Source organism: Scleropages formosus, chromosome 21 (assembly GCF_900964775.1).
Source record: "Scleropages formosus chromosome 21, fSclFor1.1, whole genome shotgun sequence".
Lineage (NCBI taxonomy): Eukaryota > Metazoa > Chordata > Actinopteri > Osteoglossiformes > Osteoglossidae > Scleropages > Scleropages formosus.
Window position 1 is genome coordinate 19,100 of NC_041826.1, and position 15,505 is coordinate 34,604.

Genomic DNA, 15,505 nt, shown 5'->3' on the forward strand with positions numbered 1-15,505 from the left:
TGTTGCGCCACCTCTCCCCCACAAGTAGACACCCTATAGGCAAACGCATGCATATATTACGCTTTTTTACACACCTCCCAGCAATGCAGCCGTCACCAGCATCGCACCGACTGGCACTGGAACACACGTTGAAGAAGGCAGAGAAGGCGGCCCTAGGCAAACACGGATTACAATCTCTGCTGGAGAAGAAACTGACACGGACTACAAAAGCCTCCAGGTGCAGCAACAGAGAGAGGGGGGTAAGACTGAGCTTCATCTATACTGGGCAACTTTCTGAATTGTCTCTTACAGTTCATGTCATTGTGTATCTTGTCGTCTGTACCACTCTGAATAGTTGGGCTCAACATTGTGTTAAAGATTGATATTTATTAATACTGTGAAAAATGATAAATTTGCAATTCCACAATAAAGCCACGAGGGGGCGCCATCACACCACGACAAAGCAATTCCAACATGCTCTGAATGTTGATGTGATTGTGTACAGTACACTGCCAAAAAGCATGTTTACACGTGTAGGAATTAAGTGTAACCATACCTGCAATTCCACAATAAAGCCACGAGGGGGCGCCATCACACCACGACAAAGCAATTACAACATGCTCTGAATGTTGATGTGATTGTGTACAGTACACTGCCAAAAAGCATGTTTACACGTGTAGGAATTAACCCACTATTAAGTGTAACCATACCTGCAATTCCACAATAAAGCCACGAGGGGGCGCCATCACACCACGACTGGTGGAACTGTTGCGCCACCTCTCCCCCACAACTAGACACCCTATAGGCAAACGCATGCATATATTACGCTTTTTTACACACCTCCCAGCAATGCAGCCGTCACCAGCATCGCACCGACTGGCACTGGAACACACGTTGAAGAAGGCAGAGAAGGCGGCCCTAGGCAAACACGGATTACAATCTCTGCTGGAGAAGAAACTGACACGGACTACAAAAGCCTCCAGGTGCAGCAACAGAGAGAGGGGGGTAAGACTGAGCTTCATCTATACTGGGCAACTTTCTGAATTGTCTCTTACAGTTCATGTCATTGTGTATCTTGTCGTCTGTACCACTCTGAATAGTTGGGCTCAACATTGTGTTAAAGATTGATATTTATTAATACTGTGAAAAATGATAAATTTGCAATTCCACAATAAAGCCACGAGGGGGCGCCATCACACCACGACAAAGCAATTACAACATGCTCTGAATGTTGATGTGATTGTGTACAGTACACTGCCAAAAAGCATGTTTACACGTGTAGGAATTAAGTGTAACCATACCTGCAATTCCACAATAAAGCCACGAGGGGGCGCCATCACACCACGACAAAGCAATTACAACATGCTCTGAATGTTGATGTGATTGTGTACAGTACACTGCCAAAAAGCTTGTTTACACGTGTAGGAATTAACCCACTATTAAAAGTGTAACCATACCTGCAATTCCACAATAAAGCCACGAGGGGGTGCCATCACACCACAACAAAGCAATTCCAACATGCTCTGAATGTTGATGTGATTGTGTACAGTACACTGCCAAAAAGCATGTTTACACATGTAGGAATTAACCCACTATTAAAAGTGTAACCTTACCTGCAATTCCACAATAAAGCCACGAGGGGGCGCCATCACACCACGACTGGTGGAACTGTTGTGCCACCTCTCCCCCACAAGTAGACACCCTATAGGCAAACGCATCATATATTACGCTTTTTTACACACCTCCCAGCAATGCAGCCGTCACCAGCATCGCACCAACTGGCACTGGAACACACGTTGAAGAAGGCAGAGAAGGCGGCCCTAGACAAACACGGATTACAATCGCTGCCGGTGAAGAAAGTGACGCGCACCCTGCTGAGGGCCGGCTCTGAGTTCTCGCGGACTACAAAGACCTGGTCCAGGTGCTGCAACAGAGACAGGGAGGTAAGACTGGGCTTCATCTATACTGGGCAACTTTCTGTATTGTCTTTCAGTGTTGATGTGATTGTGTATGTTGTTGTCTCTACCACTCCGAATAGTTGAGCCCAACATTGTGCTACTTACTGATATTTATTAATACTATTTAAAAAAGAAAAAGAAAAAAAAAAAAGGTGAAAAATGGTAAGTTTGCAGAATAGATTTGATGTTTGAGTGCAACAAAGGGACATGATGGCAGCAAGCAGTCTTAAAATGGACACACACACGGGGATTACAATCTCTTCTGGTGAACAAACCGACACGCACCTGGCGAGGGACAGCCCTGGGTTCTCGAGGATTACAAAAACCTCCAGGCGCTGCAGCACAGACTGGGGGGGTAAGACTGGGGTCCTTCTGTACCAGGCGACCTTTCTGTATTGTCTCTCACTGTTGATGTGATTGCAGACAGCAACGTACACACCACTCTGAATAGTTGGGCCCAACAGTGTGTTACTTGGCAAGTTTGTAAAATAGATTTGATGCTTGAGTGCAACAAAGGGACATGATGGCAGCAAGCAGTCTTAAAATGGACGGACACACACACACACACACCACACACTTAAACATGCTCTGACTGTTGATGTGACTGTGTACAGTACACTGCCTAAATGCGTGATGAGACAGGTGAACAAATTAACCCAATCACACGAACAGTCAGAGCATGTTATAGTTGCTTTGTTGTGGTGTGACGGCATCCCCCTCGTGCCTTCATTGTGGAATTGCAGGTAGGGTTAAAAATGTTTAAAATTGGGTTAATTTGTTCACCTGTCTCGTCACGCATTTAGGCAGTGTACTGTACCCAATTTTAAAATTTTAAGCCTACCTGCAATTCCACAATGAAGCCACGATGGGATGCCATCACACCACAACAAAGCAACTATAACATGACAACAGGTGGGACTCTTGCTCCACCTCTCCCCCACAACTAGACACCCTATAGGCAAACACACGCATACCTAAGGCTTTTTACATACCTCCCAGCAACACATCCGTCACCAGCATCGCACGGACCGGCACGGGTCCACACGTTGAAGGAGGCAGAGAAGGCGGCCCTAGACAAACAGGGATTACAATCGCTGCCGGTGAAGAAAGTGACGCGCACCCTGCTGAGGGCCGGCTCTGGGTTCTCGCGGACTACAAAGACCTGGTCCAGGTGCTGCAACAGAGACAGGGAGGTAAGACTGGGCTTCATCTATACTGGGCAACTTTCTGTATTGTCTTTCAGTGTTGATGTGATTGTGTATGTTGTTGTCTCTACCACTCCGAATAGTTGAGCCCAACATTGTGCTACTTACTGATATTTATTAATACTATTTAAAAAAGAAAAAGGAAAAAAAAAGGTGAAAAATGGTAAGTTTGCAGAATAGATTTGATGTTTGAGTGCAACAAAGGGACATGATGGCAGCAAGCAGTCTTAAAATGGACACACACACGGGGATTACAATCTCTTCTGGTGAACAAACCGACATGCACCTGGCGAGGGAAAGCCCTGGGTTCTCGAGGATTACAAAAACCTCCAGGCGCTGCAGCAGAGACTGGGGGGTAAGACTGGGGTCCTTCTGTACCGGGCGACCTTTCTGTATTGTCTCTCACTGTTGATGTGATTGCAGACAGCAATCAACCTAATTTTAAAATTTCAATGCCACCTGCAATTTCACAATGAAGCCGCGTGGGGAGAGTCATCACACCACAACCAAGCAACTGAAACACGCTCTGACTGTTGATGTGGTTGTATATAGTACACTGCCTAAAGGCGTGTTAGACAGGTGAATAAATAACCCAATTTTAAAAATAAAACCACCTGCAATTCCACACTTCATACCACACACCCCACACTAAACAAAACAGTAGCCAAAACAAAATCCAAGTTTCCCAACCAAATTTGGGAAATGATTTCCTTTTTTTTTTTTAAAAAAAAAAAAAAAAAAGGTTTTCACTTATTCTACAGAAGTTTCCCATGCAGCTGCATTTGTTCAAGCTAAGATAAGTTTTACTTATACACATATTGTATTAGCAGAAAGATATACACATGTAGATGTGCAATTCTTAAGTTAACTTTTTTCTACCATATAAAATAATGTACATTGCACAAATAGCTGCATAAAACTTTCTGAATATTGATGATTCCTAATCACCTTCTAGTTTTATATAAACACACACACACACACACACACATTTTCAGAACCGCTTGTCCCATACAGGGTCACGGGGAACCGGAGCCTAACCCGGCAACTCAGGGCGTAAGGCTGGAGGGGGAAGGGACACACCCAGGACGGGACGCCAGTCCGCCGCAAGGCACCCCAAGCGGGATTCGAACCGCAGACCCACCGGAGAGCAGGACTGCAGTCCAACCCACTGCGCCACCGCACCCCCTCTCCACCGCACCCCCTCTTTATATAAACAATATATTTAATATAAACATTTGTTACAGTACAGCAGTAGCTGCGTGAAGGTTTAACAGGTATGATCTCAAAGTTATAGCACATGAAAATTTACACACCTTACATGAACTTCAGAGAGAACTGGCACAGTGAGTCTGGAAGAAGTGAATTATAATTTAGTAGGGGTGCGGTGGCACAGTGGGTTGGACCACAGTCCTGCTCTGCGGTGGGTCTGGGGTTCAAGTCTTGCTTGGGGTGCCTTGCGATGGACTGGCGTCCCGTCCTGGGTGTGTCTCCTCCCCCTCCAGCTTTACGCCCTGCGTCACCGGGTTGGCTCCGGTTCCCCGCGACCCCGTATGGGACAAGCAGTTCTGAAAACGTGTACGTGTGTGAATTTTAATTTACTAATGCTTGTCATGGTTTCCAGAGAAAACCATTTAGCATGCAAGTGCAGCCTTTCTATCAGCAACACAGAGCTGATATCCACTGGGGGGGCAGGAGCTAATTTTGAGGACCCAAGGTAGGGTTAGAAAGTCAGACACAGAAGATATAAAAGAGATGGCAAGAACAAAGTAAGGATCAAGGACAAGTGCGAGGAGGGGCGTGAAGTTTTTGTGAGATTCCACAATGACAAGGTAAAAACATTAGATCAGCTGCAGTAATTTGTAAATAATGGGTTGTCATTTTGCTATTAAAATGCTCACGTAAATACTTCACTCAGATATTATTCTGTAGATCCATGTATCCTTTTGGAGTAGTTTACCAGGAGATTCTTTTCCAATTCAGATGGATGCTGACCACAGATACTCTTCCAGTCGGTTGTTGCAGGTGTGGTTCAAAGAGCCATGGGGGAGATCCGAAGGGTAAAGGACAAGAACCAATCCCTCAGGTGAATTTTATTGTTCTGCTTCACTCTGTTAAAGACTTCGATTGAATACAGGTGTGGCGAATACAGCTGGGTTTGTCCAAAGTTGCGCCCTTTATGGTCATTTAGAATATTGCCTCCAATGGTCATTACAATGCCAGTAATTAATAACATGCTGAAAAAAGCCTGTACTCCTCATTCTTGGAATACGGCTATTAAAAAAAAAAAAAAACCAACCCTGGATGAGAATGAAGGGATTCAGTTGCTGGATTTCAGCACAAACTGCTGGTGATTATGAGAACATTGGAACCACTTAAAGCAAATTAAAAGCGCACCCCAAGGTTCAAATCTTTGAAACCTTCATCCCCCCATGGATCAGAGTGGATTACCAGAACATTAAAAGTGTCTGGTGCAACAAACTGCCCAGTGCGGCACAGAAAATTTCCCCATCCATCGCTTAAACTGTTTAAAAATCTTTACTCAATAAATAAACAATATAAAGTGGCATGCCACTACTAAAACATCTACAATAAAACTGTCACATCCCCACCCGCACCACAATCGGCAGCACCTGGCTCCGATTAAACGCTTGACGGTAATCAGCATACTTGTCTTTAGAAGACACTCCTCAGCCACACATCTCGTTGAGACATCTGGCTTTGCTATGCTAACAGCATTTATCCTGTTCCCTGGTGTTTGTTCTTGATGTCTGACCATTTGCCTTGCTTCCTGACTATGTCCATGAGTCTCTGCAGTGTAAACATTACATGATGGAATCTTTAAAACACACAAAAAAAAAACATACCCCATGGCAAAAAGACACAAATAAACTTGTCCGGCAACTCTACTGCACAAGAGAGGCGGTTCCCTGGCCTGTTCCCAAGGTGTTGCTGTACACCTTACCTATCATTTTCTTTGCATGTTTCTCTTTTCACATCATCTCCCCCATTTAGACATTTTGATACGATATATAAACAATGCAAATAACCAAATACACCAACTAAAAAACAATTTTAAATTGGTAAGAAAACACCCACATATGTAATGAAAACTCTACTACAATAAACCAAAAAAAGATGATAAATACAAACACACCACACAGTAATTTTCAAAGACTACTTCAAAGTACAATAAATTACTGTAAGTTATAAAATTGTGCAAGTAAATATAGTGCGTAAAGAGACAGTTGCACCCTCTTATGCACAGGAGATATGTTCCGAGGCCCCCCCTGGATGCCTGAAACCGTGGATAGCACTGAACCCTATATATAGTCCGTTTTTTCCTAACAGAAGCAGAAGAAATAAAACTAAGAACGCTACTAAGTGACCAATGGGCAGGTAGCGTATACAGCACGGATACGCTGGACAAGGGGATGATTGACGTAATGGCGCGAGATTTCATCATGCTGCTCAGAATGGAGCGCAGACAGACTTAAGTCAAGCATCACTCCCAGACTCTTAGCTAAGGAAGTAGGCAAAATGAACGAGTTTCCCACTTTGATGGAGAGGCCATGACAGGAAGACAGGCTAGCTGCGAAGTGTAGGATCTCTGTTCACCAGTGATATCAACAGCCTATACACGAACATTGCAACAGACCTGGGCCTGAGAGCAGTAAAGAACACCATTCTAAGGTACCCAGACCACAATGGACCAGACACTGAACTCCTACAATTACTGGAAATCAGTGTCATCAGGAATAATTCTGAATTTAACAAACAAGTCTACCTACAGATACAGCGGACAGCAATGGGTTTAAAAAAAAAAAAGAAAAAAGAAAAATTTGCCCTTGGTCTACGCGAGCATCTACATGGCAGACTGGGAGGAAACTCTATTTATGAAATGCCCAAACAGACCACTCCAGTGCTACAGATACCTGGGTGACATTTTCAGGGTCTGGCACCATGGCCACGAGGATTTTGACACACTCATGAACACACACACACCACTCCAAAATAACAATAAAACAACACTGAGACACACAGGAAGTAAACTTCCTGGACACCACAGTCCATTACAGTAAACCTCAAGGTGGCTTTAAAAACACTCGAGACCAAGGTTTACTTTAAAAGCACTGACACACACTGTCTACTGCACAAATCCAGCTTCCAGCCCAAACACACCTTCCAGGGATTGATCAAGTCCCAACTCATCAGGTTCCACCGAATATGCTCAGAGAAAACAGAGTTCAACAACACCACCGGAACTCTGTTCCGAGCTCTTAGACCGAGGGAATAGGTTCCGGAGACATATCAAATCACAGACAATGAACTCAACATAGGAAGGCCATGGTAGCAGGGTGACTCACACTGAAAAGGTCAGCCCACTAATATAAATAATGTGTCGGCAGAATGATACTTTGGCTCCTTTTCCAAAAAGCGTTATGCTCAATTACAGTTGTATGCTCAACGCAAACCAAATGTGCATCTTACAGGTGAACATGAATTTACCTTAGATAGAAAGGCAATAATTCCAGTAAATTATTGCACCAGCAAGATGGTGTGTGTTGTGTGCTGCTGTGTGTGCTGTGTGCTTGAAGCAGGGGAGGAGACACAGAGCTGTTTTACCGGGGGGGGGGGGGGCTTCTTCTGGGCCGAAAGGAAGAGAGAATCCACCCAGTGTTCGATAACGAAGAGTTTTACTCGGCTGGGTGCTGCCCCAGTGCATGCAGTTCTGCACAGAGAATTTCACCAGAGAAGTTTTTTGAAGGATTTGGTCCTGCTTTACTGCTCTTTCCCCTTCTCTATCTACTGCACACTCGGACCGTCTGCTTTCAGGAAGGAGGAGATGCTGTGCGACCAATAATGAGTGGACCAGCTTTTGAAAAGCAGCTCGCCAGCATTTTGACTGACATCCCAAACTCTATGAGCTGCCACCCTGCATCCAAAGACTCTCCAACCTTGCCCGACTTCTCAGCCACAGATATGGGTTTCTACAGAGGACAGACGGGGCACAGCCAACATGAGTACTATCAGAGCCAGACCTACTCACAATCTGTGAACCCCTACTCGTACCACCAGTTTAACCCGAATGGAATCGGGGGCCCGGGGGCATAACCCACAAAGTCAGAATACACCTACAGTAACTCATACAAGCAATACGGACATTATAAACAGGGAGCTGCAGACACCACCCCAGGACACTGGTAAGTCTGAACTTTCCACAAATATAAACCCATGTAGACTATGATAATGTAATCTTTAATATGAGCTTTCAACACCAGCAAAACATATTCATTTTTCCTTAAACCAGCCCTTGGACTATCAGAGAAAAGCAGCTTGCTTACTAGAGCTTATAGGTTTTCACTGTATCTTACATAGCTTTTTTAACATAGCTTATATGTCCCTATATACTTTATCTGAAAACATATCATATGTCCAATGATTTAAGAATACTCACATTTATTACTTTCGTAGTTTCATTTTGAATACCCCCCCCCCCACTCCCCTTTGGTGAAACTGAAATGTTGAGTGTGTACAGTAGCGGTTGCTAATATGTGGTTCATTTTATCCATCACACTGTATCGTATGTATATGCTGCACCTGTACATTGTTTGGAAAGCAAGGAATAGAGAACTCACGTGGTCATGCACACGCTCTCGGTTCAGTCCCTGAATGATGGTGTTATCATAGTCTGTTGAAGACAATGAGGACACACTGGGAGATGTTGGGCCTCTTCTTGGTGCTCCAGATGATCCTGAAGTGCTGGGGCAATTTTGCAATGGAGAAGATGGACTCACACCCACATCACTCAGCATGATGTACACTAACTTGATTGTACTTCTGTCCCGTATGTCTTGTACTGATGTAACATTCATGAATTCATTACTGAAGTCAGGATCCACGAACTGAATACCAAAGTCTCGTTCAATTCCAAATGCTTGGCAAATTGTACTGTGAAACTCCTTTAAAGTTTCTGGCCTTCCCGAATGGAGAAGCCATTAGAAGAAGCCATTTTAAAGCCATCATTGTCCACGATGACTCTGAGCTTCATATGCCGTGCCGTTAAAATGTTGTTAAATCAATATTTGGTAATGTTGTTACTTCAGTACAACATTTTCACAGTTCACTCAAAACATGAAGAGTTTAGCTGTCTACACATGACCTGTGACAGGTTGACTCTATGCTGCAATTAGCCATTATACTACTATAGGAAAAACAAAGACACAGAACCACATCTAGCAAGAAGCTGAAAGTTGAAAAAGGTGAAAGAAATGTGTACCGGTATTTTTTTCAGCATGAATGTAAACAGCACTTCAGTGTGAATTATAAGATGACGACCTACTGGTGTTGAGCTCCTCCTTTTTCCCTATATATTTTTCCTTCAATTTCGCTTTTTTTTTTAATGGTCATTTGCTGTACCATAACCGTGGTAACAATAAAGAAAGAAAAAACTGATACCACACAATTACAGAAATTTATCCGCAGCTGTTGCAGATCTATGGAGTTGTGGTGTTGGAGATTCTATTCAGTGTGCTCTCATGTTGGTGAAGTATCGATCACATGACCTTTGTTGTGCGTGATGTGTTCTGATGAAGCACGTATGTAAATAAATGTTCTCCCCTTCCGGTTTAAGCAAACCGATGGTGTGAACGTGTACTTTGTTACCTCCGTTAAGTATAATCTATTTACCACTTCTCAAACGCAGAGATGGCTGCGCCAACAGGTTATGGGCCCAGAAGAGAAGTAGGTAATAGACTGAGTAGACTGTGTTTCGACGGAGACGAAAAGAATTACGAACTTTGGGAGACAAAGTTTTTGGGGCACCTGCGTTTGCTGGGACTGAAAGAGACCATATTGAAAGTCCCCACACCGAGCGATAGAGACAGCGCGGATGAAGATGAGATTGACGACACTGATAAAAATGAAGAAGCCTACGCGGAATTGATCCAGTTTTTGGATGATAAAAGTCTTTCCCTTATAATGAGAGAAGCTGCAGATGACGGAAGAAAGGCGCTGCAAATACTGAGGGGCTACTATGCAGGAAAAGGGAAGCCGCGAATTATTAACCTGTACACAGAATTAACATCCCTTCAGAAAACTGCAAAGGAAAGTATTACGGATTACATTATTCGGGCAGAAACAGCCATTACCACTCTGAGGAATGCTGAGGAGACGCTCAGTGACGGACTGTTGATTGCAATGATTCTTAAAGGTTTGCCAGAATCGTTTAAACCATTCGCAGTTCATGTAACACAGAGTGATGAAACTATGACTTTTGCAGAATTTAAGACAAAGCTTAGAAGTTTTGAAAACACTGAAAAGTATGCTAGGTCAAATGACGACAACGTTATGAAAGCGAGTGGTGCAGCTCCTGTGAGAAGAGGAGAGAGAGAGAAAAACGCAGACCCTGATAATATTACGTTATAATTGCGGTCAAAAAGGACATAAAGCCTGGAGATGTCCAAATGAACGTCGTAAAAGTCAAAAACAGTGGTGTAGCTATTGCAAAAGCTCAACACACAAAGACGCATCTTGCAGACGCAAAAGAAGGGACGACGCAAAACAAGCGACGCATGAAGAGGACGCAGATAAACATGCTGCATTTGTCTTCAAAACGTGTGATTATCAACTAGACGGGCTGAAACATAAAGGACTAATGGTTGATACGGGAGCAACATCACACATAATTACCGACATCGGAAAGTTTAAGAAATTTGAGGAGACTTTCCAAACGGGCAAACATTTCATTGAGCTTGCGGACGGGACAAGAGCGAGTGGCGTTGCGCTGAAGAGAGGTGACGCGGAGATATGTTTGATTGACAGTGAAGGAAAGCAAGTGAGCACAACGCTAAAGAAAGCACTGTACATTCCTTCATATCCACAAGACATATTCTCTGTTAAAGCAGCGACTGCCAACGGGGCTTCTGTTCGTTTTCGACAAGGACATGACGAGCTCATCCACAAGGATGGCACGAGATTTGAAATAAAAGAGTATAATAGACTGTACTATCTAAACACTATAGATAAGGGAGGAGATTATTGTAACGGCTGTTACGACATTCAAACTTGGCACGAAATCCTCGGCCACTGCAACTATGATGATGTTTCCAAGTTGCCAGATATTGTGGAAGGAATGGAAATCAAAGGAAAGATTGACAAGTCCAAACTGCACTGTGAAGTCTGCACACAAGGCAAATTTGCGCAAAGCAGGAACAGAGAACCCGATGCACGTGCCAAAGTCCCACTTGAACTTGTGCACACAGACTTGGCTGGTCCTATTCAACCAGAGGCTAAAGATGGTCACAGGTATGCACTTGTATTTGTTGATGATTTCTCAGGCACAATATTTGTTTACTTCCTGAAAGCGAAAAGTGACACTGTAAAGGCTACGGAAAAATTCCTAGCAGACACTGCTCCTTATGGTACTGTAAAGTGCATTAGGTCAGATAATGGCACTGAATTCACAGCAACAAATTTTCGGTCATTGCTAAGCAAAAATCGCATTAAACATGAGACCTCTGCACCGTATTCACCCCACCAAAACGGTACTGCTGAAAGAAGTTGGCGAACATTGTTTGAAATGGCCAGATGCATGCTCATTGAGAGTAAATTACCAAAAGAGTTATGGACTTACGCTGTGATGACTGCTGCAGTAATTTGCAACAGATGCATTAATAACAGAGTAAAGCAGACTCCATACTACATGTTGACAGGAAGAAAACCGGATCTTTCAAAGATGAGAGTTTTTGGATCCATGTGCTATGCATACAAACACGACAGAAAGAAGCTAGATTCACGTTGTGAGAAGGGAATATTTGTTGGGTATGACAAGAATAGCCCTTCATACCTGGTGTATTACACAGACACTGGAAGAGTCCTTAAACACAGGCTTGTCAAATTCTTCAAGAAATGTGCTGTCGAGCAGCAAACTCAAACTGACCCACAAATACCAGATGAGGATGTTTATGGGGGAAGTTATTTGCCATCTAAGGTAAGAACAAACATCACTGAACAGAGTTCAGGGAAGTCTCAAGATAGTGGAGACAAAACAGATCTTCAAAATGATGATCAGACTGAAAATATTCAGAATAGATGCAACCCCAAAAGGAACAGGAAAGCTCCCCAATACTTATCTGACTACGTAACTGATATTGAAGATGATGATCAGATACTTACTAATATTGACTACTGTTACAGAATGTGTAATGTACCACAAACCTTCAAGGAAGCCATGAGTTCAACCAAATCACAGATCTGGATTAAAGCCATGGAAGAAGAGATGGATTCTCTAAAAGAAAATGGAACTTTTACGTTGATGGCTCTACCCGAAGGCAAACATGCAGTGGGGGGTAGATGGGTCTATGCAATCAAGAACAATGCAGATAACAATGAAACATATAAGGCTAGATATGTTGCTAAGGGTTATAGTCAAGTAATGGGAAGAGACTATAAGGAAACCTTTTCTCCAACAGCAAATATCACATCAGTTCGTGTCTTGATGCAAATGGCAGCACAGTATGACCTTGTTCTACATCAGATGGATGTGAAAACGGCTTACTTACATGCTCCAATTGATTGTGAGATCTATGTGGAACAGCCAGAAGGTTTTGAGGTAAAATCAAATACTGGTGAAAAACTTGTCTGTAAACTGAACAAGTCATTGTATGGTCTGAAACAGTCAGGTAGAAACTGGAATAAGTTACTGCATGATTACCTGAGTGAAAATGACTTTATGCAAAATCCTGCAGACTCTTGTGTCTACAGCAGACAAACTGGAAAAGAGAGAGTGATGCTAATAATCTGGGTTGATGATCTGATTATTGCTTCTAGTACCAACGAGTTACTAAATGGTGTGAAAAGGATGCTGACAGCTAAATTCAAGATGAAAGACCTTGGTAAATTAAAACATTTCCTAGGCATTGATTTTGAGCAAATGGATGGAGTTGTGAAAATGAATCAAAAGGGGTACATCTTAAAAATACTGGAAAGGTTCAACATGTCGAATAGTAAGTCCAGATCGACCCCATGTGAACAAAAGCTAGAGTATAACGGTGATGGAAACTCTGTAAACCACACAAAGTATCGTGAAGCAGTAGGTAGTTTGACCTATCTAATGACATGTACTAGACCAGATCTTAGTTGGGCTGTGAGTAAATTGTCTCAATCTATGTCAAAACCAAATGAGCAACACTGGTGTACAGTGAAGCATGTGATGAGGTATCTGAAAGGTACAGTAAACCAAGAACTGACGTACAAGAAGAGTAACGAGAAGCTGAAACTTACGGCATACAGCGATGCTGACTGGGCATCAGATCCAAATGACAGACGAAGTACGACTGGATACTGTTTTAGTCTAACCAAAAATGGTCCCCTCATTTCCTGGAAGTCAAAGAAGCAGCCTACAGTTGCTTTGTCAACATGCGAAGCGGAATATATGGCACTGGCTGCGACCACACAAGAAAGTCTGTACCTTGTACAATTGATGAATGGACTGGAAAATGGATGTCAGTATGCACCGGTAAAAATCTTTGAGGATAACCAAGGTGCAATTGCTCTTTCCAAAAACCCTGTTTGTCAACAAAGATGTAAACACGTTGATGTTAGGTACCACTTCATTCGATCAGCAATTAGTGATGGTAAAATAACAATTGAGTACTGTCCAACAACAGAAATGGTTGCTGATGTGATGACTAAACCAATGACGAAGTATAAGAAAGAAAAGTTTGAAAGCTTTATGTTTGGGGCATAAATGTTGCTGATACAGGGATGTAACTGTGTGTTGTATTGTAAATGGACCTGTAGAGAATGAGAGCAAGTGAGGGTGTTGGAGATTCTATTCAGTGTGCTCTCATGTTGGTGAAGTATCGATCACATGACCTTTGTTGTGCGTGATGTGTTCTGATGAAGCACGTATGTAAATAAATGTTCTCCCCTTCCGGTTTAAGCAAACCGATGGTGTGAACGTGTACTTTGTTACCTCCGTTAAGTATAATCTATTTACCACTTCTCAAACGCAGAGATGGCTGCGCCAACATGTGGTTTAAAACATTGTTTTAAACTGAATGACCGCTGAAATACTGCTGCCATCAGTATCGCTTTTTAAGTGTTTGTTAAATGCACTTACTAAAACAATATGGGATCCCCAAAAAGTTCTGTTCCACATTACACCAAGATTAGACATGAAGAGCCTGCAATTGAAATAAACTAAAAATGAACAGGAATTAGCTAAATGGGCAAGCCTGTTCACAAAGAAAATGTAGTTGTCCAGTTAGTAATGACTAACTTGTGTGTCTACAACATGCCTGTGTGACTCACATCAGGTCACTTACTTGTGAAGATGTTAAGTCCAAATTTTCGTTATTTACATATGAAATATGCAACAAATGCCAGTTTTTAGGAGAGAAGACAATTTTCAGCAATAATTCTTTTGTTTATTAACATATTATTTCTTAATTCACTGGTGGAATATTTTCTAGCAAAGTGAAAGTGTAATTTCTCTGATGAGCTGTAATTTTTTACGAAATCACTTACAGCATTTAGAAATTATGCTTTCAAAGCTAAACTTAACTATCACATAGACAACTTGTAGTACTTTGGTTTGATAGTACATTAGAATTTCTGATGAAAGCAGAGCATAAAAACAGAACTAAAAAAAAACGTTAACCTACCAGCTCAGCTAGCAAAAATCGGATATCTCGACGTCCCCGCGTCGTGTGCCCACCATTTCACAACCTTGACTGGTAGCAGCTCCGACCACGTTAAGTCTAAGACATATACTGCATTTAAGTAAAAAAAAAAAAAAAAAATTACACACCCATGGCATGGCTACAAATTGCTTACTTACCAAAAATGAGGATCCTTGGACAGGGTTATACCGAATTTACGTAACGCGCAGTACCGTTGCAAACCCTTGATAGTGAAAAAGATCCCCACCTCCACGACATAAAAAAGCGGGAAAACGTATATAGACATGCGCAGAGAGAACAGTATGTGGAAAGTTCATTGAACAGTTTTTTAAAATTACCTTTAATTGAATAAAATTTACTTGTTTTCAATATAGCAAGTACATTTTTAAATTAATTTAAAAACATCTGTAGTATTAAATTACACATTAAAATCTATAAATTAAAAGTTCCCAAAAGCGACTCTTTCACGATGTGAGTTCTTGCATACATCTAATCTACTATGCATACCGAAAATTTCGAAATGGTGGGCACAATAAAACGCGGGGATGAGATAATCCGAGTTTTCTAGCTGGTAGGTTAGGTTATTTTTTAATTCACTGGTGGAATATTTTCTAGCAAGTGTGTAATTTCTCTGATGAGCTATAATTTTTACGAAATCACTTGCAGCATTTAGAAATTA

General features: G+C 42.3%; 1 long non-coding RNA gene across 2 annotated transcripts; it reads right to left on the reverse strand.

The window, feature by feature from the left end:
• Nucleotides 1-4,677: 4,677 nt before the first annotated feature.
• Nucleotides 4,678-15,053, reverse strand: LOC114909281 (uncharacterized). Of its 2 annotated transcripts, none has more exons than XR_003797203.1 (3): nt 14,985-15,053; nt 14,809-14,904; nt 4,678-4,707 (listed from the first exon to the last, which is right to left on the reverse strand). It is a non-coding gene; the product is annotated as an uncharacterized LOC114909281 (long non-coding RNA). The 2 variants fall into 2 exon arrangements; XR_003797202.1 differs by lacking the exon at nt 4,678-4,707 and adding an exon at nt 8,868-8,902.
• Between the last annotated feature and the right edge of the window lie 452 nt (nt 15,054-15,505).